Genomic DNA, 14,277 nt, shown 5'->3' on the forward strand with positions numbered 1-14,277 from the left:
TTTTATAGTTTTCCCCAAGGACAGGCCCCAATTAATGTGCATGGTGGCTACAACTTCACTCTTACGCTCTGAGCAATTAAAGGGCAGAATTCAGTAACTACGCCTAGAAAGTTAGGAAAGGTATCTCAGAAAACAGCCATAGAACAGTAGCCCCAAATTCTGAGTTTAAGTTCCACCCAAATCTTCCTGAATAGTACATTTATGGGACAGATTCCCAGCAACTCAACTAAGGCCAAAGGAACTGAGCAAAGATTTTGGCTGTTGCCTACACAGGGGAAATTGAGTTCAGAGTTTGAGTTTGGTCAACCTTAACTGCCTGATGAAACAAAGAAATCATGACTATTCTGAGGAACAGAATAAAACCGACCGTCTCTACAAGTCTAACTCACAATGTTCAGAATGTAAACCAAACTTCCTAGAAAAAATTATAAAAACAGGAAAAGGGGACCCAAAAGCAAGAGGAAAGGCTATCAACAGAGATCTACCCCCAAGATGCCCCAAGATGTTGGAGTTAACAGATAAGAATTTAAAGCAGTTATTGTAACTTTGCTCAAGGGCATAAGGGAAAACAAATGAGCAGACAGAAAGTCGCAGCCACAGCACAGACACTACAAAGAGATGCAGAGCTATCAGATCTGCTAAATCCCCACCAATGCCTTTCTCTGCATCCATGTGAGTTGTCCTTTCCACTTGGGACAGTCACGTAGTTCTCTCTCCTATTGACTTTAGTGACCATATGTGGAGTATCTTCCAAGTGCCTGGTACTGGACAAGCTTTGAGGAAAAACACAACACAAAATCTTAAACTCTCGTCCCAAAGACCAGATCTTACATCTGACAACATCTGTATAGACCACAAGCCACTCCTCAAGTCCTCCCCTTCTCTTTCAGGTCTTAAATTGGAAGAGGAGAGTGAAGTCCCTCCATAGCCTCTTTCCAGCTTCCAGATCATTGGTGATGGTACCATGTGCCCCACATCAAGCACACTGGAAGGAGGGGCAGGCTATCAAGCTTGGTGCACCTCCCCACTCTCCTTCCACAGCAAAAGCACCCTCCACTGGTTGATTACACAGATTAGGTCTATAAAAATCTCTGGGTACAGGGATCCCTGGGTGGCGCAGCGGTTTGGCGCCTGCCTTTGGCCTGGGGCGTGATCCTGGAGACCCGGGATCGAATCCTACATCGGGCTCCCGGTGCATGGAGCCTGCTTCTCCCTCTGCCTGCTCTCTCTCTCTCTCTCTCTCTCTCTGTGTGTGTGTGTGTGTGTGTGTGTGTGACTATCATAAATAAATAAAAATTAAAAAAAATCTCTGGGTACATATGTCTGAGGGAGTTGATGGGGAGGCATTGGCTACCATAATACTTCTTTATCTAGTTCCACTAAAGGGTGTTTTGCTTTTTCAAAACCTGTTAGGAAAGAGGTTTGCAGGGGCCCCTGGGTGGCTGACTCAGTTAAGTGTCTGCCTTTGGTCCTGGGATCCAGCCCCACATTGGGCTCCCTGCTCAGCGAGGAGTCTTCTTCTCCCCTGGCTCATTCCCCTATCTCTCTCTCTCTCTCTCATAAATAAATAAATAAATAAATAAATAAATAAATAAATAAATAAATAAATAAAATCTTTAAAAAAAAAAAAAGGAAAGAGGTTCGCAAACTTGGCTACACGTTGGAATCACCAGGAGATGCTAGGAACATAGATTAAGATCACAGAGCAAGACTACTATATATCCCACCAGAATGGCCAAAAAAATTAAGACAGAAAATAGCAATTATTGGCAAGAATTCTTATACTCTGGGGATATAAATTGGTACAACCACTTTTTAAAACTGCTCAGCAGCTTTAATCTAGCAATTTCATTCCTAGAAATATACCCAACAGAAATTTATATATACATTCACCAAAAGGCATTTATAAGGATGTTAATAGCACTATTTGTAATTGTGCTGACATGTACAAACTATTTGAAATGCTCCCCAAAAATAGTCTAGAAGAGAATTACGGTATACTAAGCCAAGCACACACAACAAAGCATACTATATGATTCTGCAGATGTGAAATTCAATAAGAGGCAAAATTCATCTAAAATTCACCAGGATCATGGTTTTGGGGTGGAGGAGCTTCTGGAAAGGTACATAAAAAGAGGCTGCCAGAGTACTGGTAATATTCTGGTTTTTGATCAGGACATGGGCTACATGAACATGTTCAGTTTGTGAAAGATTCATTCACCTAAGGTTTACGTACTTTCCTATATTTGTTTTACCTTAATAAATCATTAAAATTAGAAAAAAAAACCTGATATGTGGACCCCACCTCTAGTTTCATTGGTTTCGGGTTTAGCCAGGCATTGACATTTTTTAAAAGCTCCCCAGTTGAGTCTAATGTGTACGTCCAAGAACCACTGTGTTAGAACTTGGCGATGCTCCTTACAATTTCTTGGAGTGAAAAGTGCTGCTTTTTCTCCAGAAAAGTCTAAAGCAAGATGTTTTCTGTAGAACACCAGTAGCTCTAGGGATGGTTAATATGTATTAGATGGAGAAAGGGTTCCATTGTCAAATACATAATTTTAAAAATTCTAACTATCAATTTTTGTTGAGCACTTACTGAATTCCTAGAGCTAAGCTGCATGCTTTATCTACAACATCACATTTATCAGCACAACAAGCCTAGGAGGAAGGTACTCTTAATCCTCATTTTGTAGAAAGGTCAACTACAGCTCAGTGGGGTTAAGTAATTGCCAAGTTTACACAGTCAGTAAGCAACAGGGCTAGGATTCACATCCACATTGGCCTTGACACGGAAGCCCATACTCTTACCCGCTGCCTAACCTGCCTCTCCAGGAAGTGCTTGACTGCAGGACTTACTAGAACTTCTACTAGGCTAATGTGAGCCATGGGGGTTGCCAAGACAGGATCATGGAATGCAGCATTTCCCAAAGTGGTGCCCTCACCTCCATTCTTCAGCTTCCAACCCACCACGCACCCCACCAGTGGAGCGTTCATTCTGAAACTAGGTCTGATCCTGTAGGATTTCCCTTGTAAGGAAGGCTTTAATGCCTCCCTATTGTCTCCAGAGTCAGGTCTAAACTCCTCAGCCTCACAGTTCAGCCCATCCGGTATCTGGCCTTGATGTTTTAGCTTTATCTCTGGCCAGCCCAACCTCCTTCCCCATCCCCAACCCCCTAACACTCAATTTTCCAGCCACACTGAACCAGATTGATGGCTTCATGTTTCCACAATGGCAGCCTCCATATGCTGAGACTCTGCTAAGTGCCAGCTACCACACACAGATTAACTTTAATCCCCACAAGCAGCCTTTAAAAACGGATATGATTATCCCTAGTAGATAAAGAAATGGAGGCTCATCTTGACAGCCCAAAGCCACAGCTAGAAAATGGCAGAACCAGAGCTGGGACGCAGACTTAGATTCCTCTGCCACAAAGTCCACGCAATTTTCACTACACCACACACCCCCTCCTCCTCATCTTCATTCATTCTGTTCCATGGGGTGGCAATACCCTTCTTTCCCTCTAACCAGCAAACTCCTTGTTCTTTGAGAGCTGGTGCGAGTGCTGGGATGATGATATCCACCATCCCTTATAGGCACGGTGCTCAACACTCGCCTTGTCTCATTTACACAGTATTGTCTCAATGCTCCTTTTCTTCCCTCCGGGTCGTTCTTTGCCTAATGGGTTTCTTTCGCCTCCTTTCCAGCTCCAAGGCATGTGACCACCTCTCCCCTGCTGTGCCCAACACTCTGTAGTAACTGTTTCAGATCTGCCTCTTCCCTTGGACCAAATGCTCCAAAGGCAAGGGATGGACATCATTCACCGGTACATGCCACCACACAGCCACCCCAGCACGTAGTAACTATTCCCTGGGGGGCGGTGGACAGGAGGGTAGATCCAAAGACCGAGAATTCACTGAGATTATTCCATCTGTGGCCCATGAAGGAGTGATCCTGGCTTGGAACCAGCGCTGGAGAATTAAATCAGACGAAATAGATCTAGCTGATGGGGGATGTGCGGGAACGATGTGAGGGAACACTGAGGACCCAACCCAGGACATGCCTCCCAGGCCCCGGCCTTGCCTTCCATGAGGAGCAGCACAGGGGCTTCCTGGTCTCTTTTCAACTCTGCATGCCCTCCAACAGGCTCTGTGTGCCCCCGCTTGGGTGATCTGTTGTAAAATGATGCCACAGTGGGGTTTCAGATCTTCTCGACTGTTCCCTGCCTTGTGTTGTTCTTAAGCTATCCAAGCAAATGAAGAGATATTGGGACAGTGGCCCAAAGAAAATGTGCAGCTACAGTGTGGCTCCCACAGGTGGGTAGATCAGGCCATCACACCCCTTTCTAGTTCTCTTTGAGTAGGAGGCCCCTTCACAAGACAGGGACATCTCTGACCTCCTCTCATTCACTGAACAGCCCTTCTGTGCATCTGCCCTACACCAGGCACCGTCTGAATCTCACCTCTTGATCGAAACACCTATTTCTCCATGCACAGCCATGCATGGCCAGCCTCTGTGAGCACCAGGGTTGTGGGTGTTCAAATCCAGCTTTCTGCTCCCTTGTTCTCACTGTTTCTGGACTAATGTACATATTTGCCCAGGTGTGAGTGATGGATAATGAGGGCTGTGATATTCATGAAGATAGAATTTATCAAGCAGAAGTTAGTTTAGCTTATGCATTCCTCTGGCACACTTGAACCACACTGCTTTGTTTTTATTTTATTTTTCCACGTGTCTGCTTTATCCGGGAGACAGGGATCAACTTGAGGGCAGAAACTGGCTTCATTTAATTTTATATCTCTAATTCCAAGCATAAGGCCAAGTAAAATGTAGTTCTTGAATATTTAACAATCCTTGTGTAGGCACAGTCTAAAAGGTTATAAAATCGGAATTAATGTGGCACCTGACTCAGAAACATTCTTTCCAGTTTATTCTTATCAGACTGGCAAAAATCAAATTTGCTTACTTAATAATAAGGTGTTGGAGAAGGGGGTGGGGAAAGAGGCATTTGCACACACTGTTGATGGAATCGAAAGCGGTCTGCCCTCTTGGGAGGACAATTTGACGATACCCATCATAGTTTAAATCACAGGTAAATTTCCATAGGGATAACATCGTGCCAGTGTACAGAGAAACGCTGCACCAGGGGGGTGTTGCAGCACAGTAGTTGTAGTAGGAAAAAAATGGAAACAATCTTAGCTGTCACAAGGAACTAGAAATCCATCATGACAAATGTTTATTACTGCAATACCACATGGACCTGAAGAGTGAGGTATGTATCTCTATGTGTTGACATGTGCTAAGATAAATCAACTGAGAAAGGAAGTTTCAACAAGAGCGCTGTAGAGGCATGTCAAAGAGAAAAAGGGATGGATCCATAAGTGAACATGGGTTTGTACGTATATAAGAAATCTATGGAAAGATTTAAAAAAAAAAATCCAGGGATTCTTCTGGGGAAAAGAAATGAGTAGCTGAGGACGATGGCTGGGGACATTTTACTTTGTTTTCCACATTTCTGTACTACTTGGATGTTAATAATGATTTTGTATTCTTTTTATAACTCAAAAGCATAAAATACAGCAATAAGAAAACAAAAGCTTGAGGGCGCCTGGGTGGCTCAGAGGTTGAGCTTCTGCTTCGACTCAGGTCATGATCCCAAGGTCCTGGGATCGAGTCCCGTATCAGGCTCCCCGCAAGGAGCCTGCTTCTCCCTCTGCCTATGTCTCTGTCTTTCTCTTTCTGTCTCTTATGAATAAATAAATAAAATCTTAAAAAAAAAAGAAAAGAAAAGCTTGAATTTATATGTAGAAGAAGAAAACTAATGAAATCCAGGAGAAAATCTTCCCTATTTCTTTATAAGGCAACAGGCGATGTATGTAAGGCAACACTGGTTCTCTGTCTAGGTCAGGGAGGAGCCAATGATGTCTACAGAGTTCCAGAAAGGAGCCTGGAGATCAGTCATTGAGATGGGCCAAGAGCCCTGGAGAAAATAAGTGTGAGCATGCGTGCCTTTCACTTGCTCTCAGAGGAGAGGAAGTAAAGCCAGTTCTGATTGAGACTCTGAATCCTTCTGGGAGCCAAGGAATTCTGAGAACCCACCAGGCTGGCACGGACATGGGTGAGGGATGCCTAGGTAAGTCACAGACTAAGTAAGTAACCTGGGTGAACAAAGTAACCCAGCTCGGCCTCCAGGGACGTAAATGACACAGGGCTCTGCACACCTATCCCCTCTACTCTGAAGCTGTCTATGCTCCCTGGGGCCGACTTTACTGATACTACAGTAATTTACTATCAGTAATATTGCTGATATGCATCAAGTGCATCCTGGGTGCGGAGCTAAAGTGTTAATCACATCATCTCATGATCTTAGTATTCCTATTTCACACACATGGAGGATTGAGGCTCAGTGAGGTTAAGCAAGTAACTTCCTCAAGATTATAGGAAGTAGTAGAGGTGGGGATCAAACCCGGGTCTGACTCCAGAAGCAGCCAAGGTCACTGTGAGCCTTTCCCCGACCTGGGAAAGAAATCGAAAAAGGCACTCCCTCAGAGTCAGGACAGCCCGGGCGAAGCACATCAGCATTTTTGACCAAAGAAAAACCTGAGAGTGTAATGATTTAAGTGCAAGAACAGTGAAGCCAGATGTCCGGTATTCAAATCCTGACTCCTACACTTAATGGCTAGGTGACCTGGGGCAAGTCACTGAACCTCTCTGCACCTCACTTTCCTTAGCAGTGATATCAGGGTAGCAGTAATGCCACCTCCTAGGAAGACTAAAAGGGTTAAATAAACAGTGCTTGGCTCATAGTAAGTACCAAATGTTGACAATTATTATTACTATTAAGAAAAAGGTGTCCTTCCTTCCAGACAGATGCAACCCTGCAGGGTGCAGAGCTTGGCAAGCGGAGCAGGCTAGGTTTTGGCCCCTCCCTCAGCCGGGTGCCATGGAGCAGTACACAACTCTACAACCTTCCATACTGCGCCTGCTGAGCGATGCACTTCCACACGCTGCCACTGCTTCCTCCTGGCTTCCCCTCCGCCAGCCTGGCTGTGAATCAGCATCGCTTGGCCCACTTTTTAAAAATACAGATTCCCAGGGCCCAGCCGGTTCTGATACAGATGGGTAGGGCTAGGGCCTGGGAATCTGTATGTTTAACAAGCCCCAGGTGATCAGGTGACCCAGGAACATTGTGTCCCTGGATGCACAGTTCTGGAAGCACTAGATGTCCCTCACACCTGTTCCTGCTCTTGGGAACAAGCAGCCTTGCTTTCATGTTTGGTCCCAGGTCTGGGCACACAGAGAAGGGAAGCAATAAACATGTGCCTCTGAGAGCCAGCCAGCAGAGCAGATGGCTGGGCCGACAGGCCTAACAGGCTGAATGCATCTGTGTTTGTGTGGGTACACCAGGGCCCCCTCACCTGTAGACCCTTTGCTGCTCGAAGTTCAGTTCACAAACCACCAGCAGCAGAATGGCTCATCCTTGGGAGCTGGTTAGAAATGCAGAGTCGCAGGACTCAGGCCTACTGAATGAGATTCCACATTTTACAGGAACTCCAAGATAATTTGTGAGCAAGTTTGAGGCACATGTCCAACATCCCTTCCCCATCAGCATAAGTTCTAACTAATGTGCTCCTCTAACCTGTCCAAGCACCCTTTGGGCCCAATCTTTTCCTTCAAACTCCCAGACAGCCCCAGAAAAACAGGCTTTCCTAGCCCAGATCCATACTCGGTGGGCAGCAGGGGCTCACGGTGAACCTCTGTTTAAACCACTTACTTATTTCTAAGTCCACAGTAAAATAGACCTTCCCAATAAACTGAAAAAGAGACAACTCCAGCCTCTATAATTCTAGCGCATAATACATTCTCTTCTTTTGCACGGAGTTGTGACCCCTGCTTCCCTGGCCAAAGCCATCCAAAGACATCAAATGGCCCAAAGAAAACAAGCCATGTCTTCCTGTTGGCCAGGCTTCAAGTTATCGGGCAAATTTCACACTGGAGCTTGACCTCATTAATCCAAGGCCTATCACATTGCTGTAAATGTCAGTGGAAAAATAGCCATTCAGTGGGTTTCCTTCATTCCACCAGAAAGGGAAAAACAGGAAGGCAAGAGCAGCTGTGCCCCAGCTTGGCAAATCCCAAGGGCCCAGCTGACAGGGCGTTTTCCTTGTCAGCACCTACATTCCCCTGCCCTGGCCTGCTTGTCCAGATAAAGGTGGGTCCTGTATCCACATGACCAAAATGCACTGGTGACCGCAGCAATGAGCAGTGGGGCGCCCCCCAGCACCTGCTTGGGAAGGAAAATAGCTTGGTCTGAATTTCTTTGGCCTGAATTATCAATTGGCCGTTTATCATTCGAGTTCATCTAAATCTCTTCTGCCCATTCAAAATGTCCTACAAGCCAAACCTCGGGGACTCCAAGGGACACAAGGTCTTCCAAGTCTTCATTCATCCCTCTAACGCATATCGATTGTCTCCCGTGTACCGAGCTTCATGCTGGGCAGCCGGGGACACAGAGCTGAATGAATTAGACATAATCACTGACCTCATGGGGCTCACAGTCCTGTGCAACTTTTCTCAGGCTCAGCAGTATTGACATTTGGGATCGGGTAATTGTGGTGAGGGGCCACCCTGTCCAATGTAAGAAATCTAGCAGCATTCCTGGCCTGTACCCACTAGATGCCAGTAGCACCCTCCTTGCCCCCTCAGTACCTCCCCAGTTGTTACAACCAAAAAGTGTCTCCAGACATTTCCAAAGGACTCCTGGGGGCCAAACTGCTCCCAGCTGAGAACCACTGGTCTAGTGGATAAGACAGATTAAAAGAGTAATGATCACAAATAACCATATCATCACAAAAAGTATCATGGAGGTCAACATTGTGGATATTATACCAATGTTATCTATGACATGGAAGCCAGATATTCTTTGTATGATTACAAATCTTATAAGAACTCTGGACTTTTATGTGTGTGTGTGTGTGTGTGTGTGTGTGTGTATGATCTGTATTTTCAGATCACAAAATTGAGGCTCAAGGGAGTGAAGAAATTGCCCAAGGCCCCGAAGCCAGTGGAAGGCAGACCTGGGATTTGAACCCTGGCCCTAGAGTTTGCTGCCACTGGAAAAGGAAATTTGAGCCTTTGCCTTCTGAAAACAGGTAGGGTCATATGATGCTCTGACTAGCCATCCTAAAAGACTCATTCCTTCCTTGGGGTCATGGTGGAACTCAACTGCCACCTGCCACATCAATCAAGCTGTAAACTGCCTGCCTCAAGGCACATTTGTGGGACCCTGCAGGGCGGAGGGCGGAGGAATGCCACCCTGAACTGAGATGTGCAAGAACACCTCCTCCCCTTTGCCATGCGCCTGCACACAGGAGGCCCCAAAAATCAGGGCAAGGAGAGAATGGGGCAGTGCCCAGGTACCTAGAGCATACCACACTGTGACCCCATCTCCAGGGTGCCTACTGCCCAGCATCCAAGTGTACACAGTGAAAGAAGCCAGATGTTCTGAAGTCAGCTTTAGATATTCAGAAGGAGCATGACTGAAATGGTACAGGACAGCACATAGCAGCCCTGGAGACCCCGCCCCCACACACACACGAGTTCCTGCCACTTATGAGTTGCATGCCCTTTAGCAAATAGCCTCACCCTCAAGCCTCAGTGACCCCTTCTGTGCAACGGAGATAAATGCATCCACTCCAGTAAGTCACTATAAGCATTCCATGGCAATGCAAGCAAAGACCTTGGACAGTACCTGCATCCAGGAAAGCACTTGGTACAATATTATCATCAATAAGGAGCCAGATCGTGACACTTCCTCCACCCACATCCCCTCCCTTCAGACAAGAAACTGAGTCCCAAGAAGAGAGAAACAGGTGCGGAAGTAGGAAAAGCATCTCCAGAAGAAGTGGGGGGAGGGAGGTCTCCCTGCCTTCCCGGTAGGAGGAAGAAGGGACAGTTAACGTATTAGCAGAGGGGCCGGGGCCAGCCTGTTTCTCCCTTGCAGAAGTTAATCCTAGACTTTCTCGGGTGTGTAGTCAGACAACCCTCCCCAGGCCACAGGATGCCTGTTTCGGGTCAGCGAGCGTTTAATCATTTGGGACCTGCTGGCATCCCAGAGGATGGCCTCTGTCCACCTCCCTGGCTTTGCCTGCCACCCCTGCTTCCATCATGCCCCACAGTGACGATGTCCCAACTGCCACTCCTGCCCCCAGCTCTCAGAGACACCACGCACTTTCCAGCCCCTGTGCTCTCGTGCAAGCTGCTCTCTCTACTAGCCTGTCCCCCGCTCCGCTACCCACCACCTGGAAAACTGTCTCTGAAGGCCTCAACTGTGCTCCCACAGCAAAGTTTGTCCACCTGTTATTGGTCACCGTAGACTAGTAATAATAGCAACTAACATGTGCAAAGCTCTGACTAATATCTAAAAGGCCCTGAGCTGAGTTTTTCAGCCAGGCATCTGCCCGTCACCACCCGGCAGCAGGGTGGCAGATTTGGGAGTGAAGTGACCTGGGCTTGTTGGCCCAAGGCCCCCTGTCCATCCAGCACTCTATTCTCCACTCTTCTTCTTGCCCATGAAGCTGTTATCCCACACTGTCCTCGCTGCCTGTTTCCCTCACAGAGGGAGCCTTGAGAGCTGCTTGATTCATCTTGAAAGCCTGTGCTAAGCACAAGGTCTAGAATGGATCAACATCTATTGAATGAATCCACAAATCCTGAAAAATGGCAGTCGGCGACAGAGGCTAACTCACAGACTTCCTGGGGACGGGCCCATGCCGCACCCCAGTTCCCAGGAGACAGGCCTCACCTAGCCGACAGGCTTTCCCTGTCCTGAGAGCAAGGGGCAGAAGGGGTCTGACTCCCCCAGGCTGGAGGCAGCAGGACCTCTGACAGGCTAGCGCAAAGGAGGAAATAGTGGTGCCGGTGACAATAACCGTTTCCTGCATTCCTGCCCACGCTGGGTGCTGCACTAAGCACTTTCTATGCATTACGGCCTCACAGAACCCTCACAACCCCACGAAGTAGACATCATTATTGCTCCCATTTTACAGATGAGAAAACCGGGACTCAGAGTAAATAATCTACCTAGCGTCACAGAGCTTTTAACTATAGAGCTATTGTCTAGTGCCCTTGCTTTCCATATTCTGTAGCTTTCTGTAGGAGGCATCGAAGGCATCATCCAAGCTGTCCTTGAGACCAGTCTCTAAGACATGCTCAAGGAGAGAAGGCTGTCTGGCCTCTGCTGGAAAAACGCCATATGGGACCCCCTCTACACCAAATGGTTCGAGTCCTGGGTGCAAGCAGGGTGCAGGCTGGGATAGCTAGTTGGGGGGAGGGGCAAGGTTCGGTGGGGTTCCTGAGGGTCCAAGCATAGCTCATGAATCCAGGAATGTGACTTCTGCTATCTGCAAAACCAGGCTAGCTGCAATCTCTGTTGGCCAGAGAAAGGTCACTCTGGGGATGGAGCTGATTTTGAGAAGGATCTGAGGCCCTAATTTCCAAAGAATCCAAATGGACTCTGCAGAAAGGTTCCTGCCTTGGGGGAAATCCCACCTTCTTGTGTCAGTCACCTCTTCCCCCTGTCACTCAGGCTCCCAAACAGACTTAGCAGCTAGATTAGAATTTAACCTTCACTCCAGCAGTAAGTACCAGAATGAAGTCTGAGCAGACATTGGCCCTGCCTGCGTGTCCTTCCATGCATGCAGGGCAGGTCCAGAGAGCACTGGGATGCAAGGAGCCCCGATGCACTAACCAGAGAACATGCAGGTAGGTGAATCTCCCAGTGGGTGGAGACTGAGAGAGGGACAGGAAAGATCGGCTGGTCTTCCTGAAGGAGACTCTCCAGAGGCTGGGACCAGGAGAGGGGTCAGAAAGGTTTCGGGGTGAGAGACAGTGTTGGGTAGACTTCAGATGACAAGGTGCAAAGCTGAACGTCCAGAGTAGCCTGGGTGACATCTTGCCTGCAACTTCCTGGTGGCCGGTGGGAGAGAAGGGGTGGGGAGCAGGCAGGGAGCAGTCAGGGAGCTGAAAGGACTCACCCCTGGGCCGCCTGCAGGCTGGAGCTATGACCAGAGCTGAGGGAAGATGTGGAAACTCCCCCAGCCCCAGAAGAACCACCCACCGGGACTCACCGGACTCTGCTCCTGCCTGAAAGAGGAGACACCCACCTCTCGAAACCATTATGAAAGGCCCCAGTCCTTACCTAGGAGCATTCCTCCTGCCCTGCTCCCCTGTGCCAAGCATTCCACACGGGTCCCCTCACCACCCCTGCCCCCAGCCTGGTCATATTAGCCCCATTTCCTAGAGGCAACGGAGGTTCCCAGGGGCCAAGTGCCTTGCCCTCCAGCGGAGCGGTGAGCTAAGAAGCTTTATTACCAGCCTAGGGGGAGGCCTCCCAGATGGAGGGTTTTCCCCGGTGTCTCAGCAGCCACAGGAAATGGCAGGGCGCACAGGAAAGTACCACGCGGGTTCAAGCGGCTAACGACAGGCCCCTTCCCGAGAGAGCCCTTCGGGAAAGGGCGCCTGGTACCCCGGGGCCCTGGGTCCCGCCCGCACAGAGGGCGATTCAGAGGCGGCACCTGGTGCCCGGGGCCGCGGGGAGCTGGTGGGCGCTTCTGACCGAGAACAGGGGCCCATTATGTGGAATGCAATCACATGGGCGCGCAAGCGGCTTGGTTTTCGGTTCTGAGAAGCGCTTATGCAGCCACCGCTCTGCCCGCTCCCGAGCTGCCCGGCGCGCCGGGTCCCAGGCTTTGCGCGCGGCCCTCCCGGCAGCACCGGATTCAAAGCTCGCCCAGGCTCAAGCATCCGCTCGCGCGGGGCTGGGAGCTGCATCAGCAGCAGCTCCCGAGGAGCCGGGTCCGGACCGGGGGTGGGGGGGGTGGGGGGGGAGTCTGCATCGGGGAAGGAGGCGGGCAGCGGGCGCCTCCCCTCCCTGCTCTCCGCTCGGGGCGGTCCGGGCAGCTCCACCTGGGCGCTCCGGGTGACCTTGGGGAGCCCCCTCTGCGCGACCTCTCGGGGCGGGCTACCCATCCCAGGCGCTCGGGGGCGCTCCTCCGCCGGAGCCGGGGTGCGGGACGCGGGAGGAGAGGGGCCAGGAGCGCGCGCACGGCGGCCCCTGGGGAGGCCGGGCGCGCCTCTCGCCGGCAAGGGGAGCGCGGGGTCTCCCGGGTCCCGCGGGGCAGTCGGCGGGAGCGGGCGGCGGGGCGGGTCCGCACGCGGGGACGCCTGCCCTGAGGACCTTTCCCGCCCGGGCACGAGCGCTCCCTGCGGGGACCCGGCGCCACCACGAGAGGGGGCGGCGCCCCCATGCCGGGCCCCGAGGCGGGCGCCCGGGCTGAGGGATGCCGCCCTGGCAGCCCCGGGCAGAAGCAGCCGGAATCCCAGGGGCTGCCCCAAGATCGGGCCGCGGCGGCCGCAGGCACAGCCCGCCGACGCGCCCCCGCCCCGGCCTCGCCGGAGGACGCCCCTGCCCCGGCCCCTGCCCCGGCCCCTGCCCCGGCTCCGGCCCCGGCCCCGCCCCGCCCCGGCCCCGGCCCGCCCCGGCCTGCGCTCCCCGCGCCCGCCGTCCCGGGCCCCCTCCCCCAACGCCCCCGGCCGCCCGCCCGGCCCACGCGCCCCATCGCCCCCGCCAGACCTCCGGCGCCTGGGACCCCCTTCCCGCCGGCTCCAGCCGGGGAGGGGCGGCGCCGCCGGGGAACTCACCGGCTCGCCCTAGCCCGGCCCCGAGCGGCTCCGGCCCTGGCTCCGCCGGTCGGTCCCCGAGCAGAGCCGCAGCTGCCGGAGCGGCGACAGCAGCCGGCTGAGCCCGGCCGCCAGCCCCGGCGCCGCCCCTCGGCTCCTCCCCGGGGGCGGGGCCCACGCTCGCGGGAGGTGGGTGGGCACGCGCACCGGAGCCAGCCCTGGGTGCCCGCGCCCCGGGCGGAGGGGCCCCCGAGGGACCCGGCCAGGCTCCCCGCCGCTCGCCCCCTCCACGTGGGCCCCCTCCTCGCTGCCACCCAACACGCAGAGGAGGAAGCCCGGGGCTGTCTTCTTGCTCCCATCCAACAGAAGGGCCTCGTGAAGCCCAGAGGGGACAGTACCTGCCCGGGTCGCACACAATTAGTGCCAGTGCCAGAAAGTCCGTTCTCCTGCGTCCAAGGCCTGCGCAGCCTGAATCTGAAGGCTTCCTTGGCCGTCAGGGAACCCGACTAGGCCTTGCCCTGGGGACAGGTTTGCGGGAGGGCAGGTTCCCCAGCAGGAGAGAGGGGAGAGATTAGAGGGAGCTTGGGGGCTGTGGCTTG

The 14,277-nt window shown here is 51.6% G+C and overlaps 1 protein-coding gene across 2 annotated transcripts in view; it reads right to left on the reverse strand.

Moving 5' to 3' along the window:
- PPP1R16B (protein phosphatase 1 regulatory subunit 16B) overlaps positions 1–13,808 on the reverse strand; it is a 93,037-nt gene extending 79,229 nt beyond the window's left edge. For both annotated transcript variants that reach the window (XM_055307577.1, XM_055307585.1), the window contains exon 1: positions 13,700–13,808. The gene's annotated coding sequence lies outside the window, so the exon portion shown is untranslated. The remainder of the gene's footprint in view (positions 1–13,699) is intronic.
- Positions 13,809–14,277: the final 469 nt, after the last annotated feature.

This window comes from Nyctereutes procyonoides, unplaced genomic scaffold (assembly GCF_905146905.1).
Source record: "Nyctereutes procyonoides isolate TBG_1078 unplaced genomic scaffold, NYPRO_anot_genome, whole genome shotgun sequence".
Classification (NCBI taxonomy): Eukaryota; Metazoa; Chordata; class Mammalia; order Carnivora; family Canidae; genus Nyctereutes; species Nyctereutes procyonoides.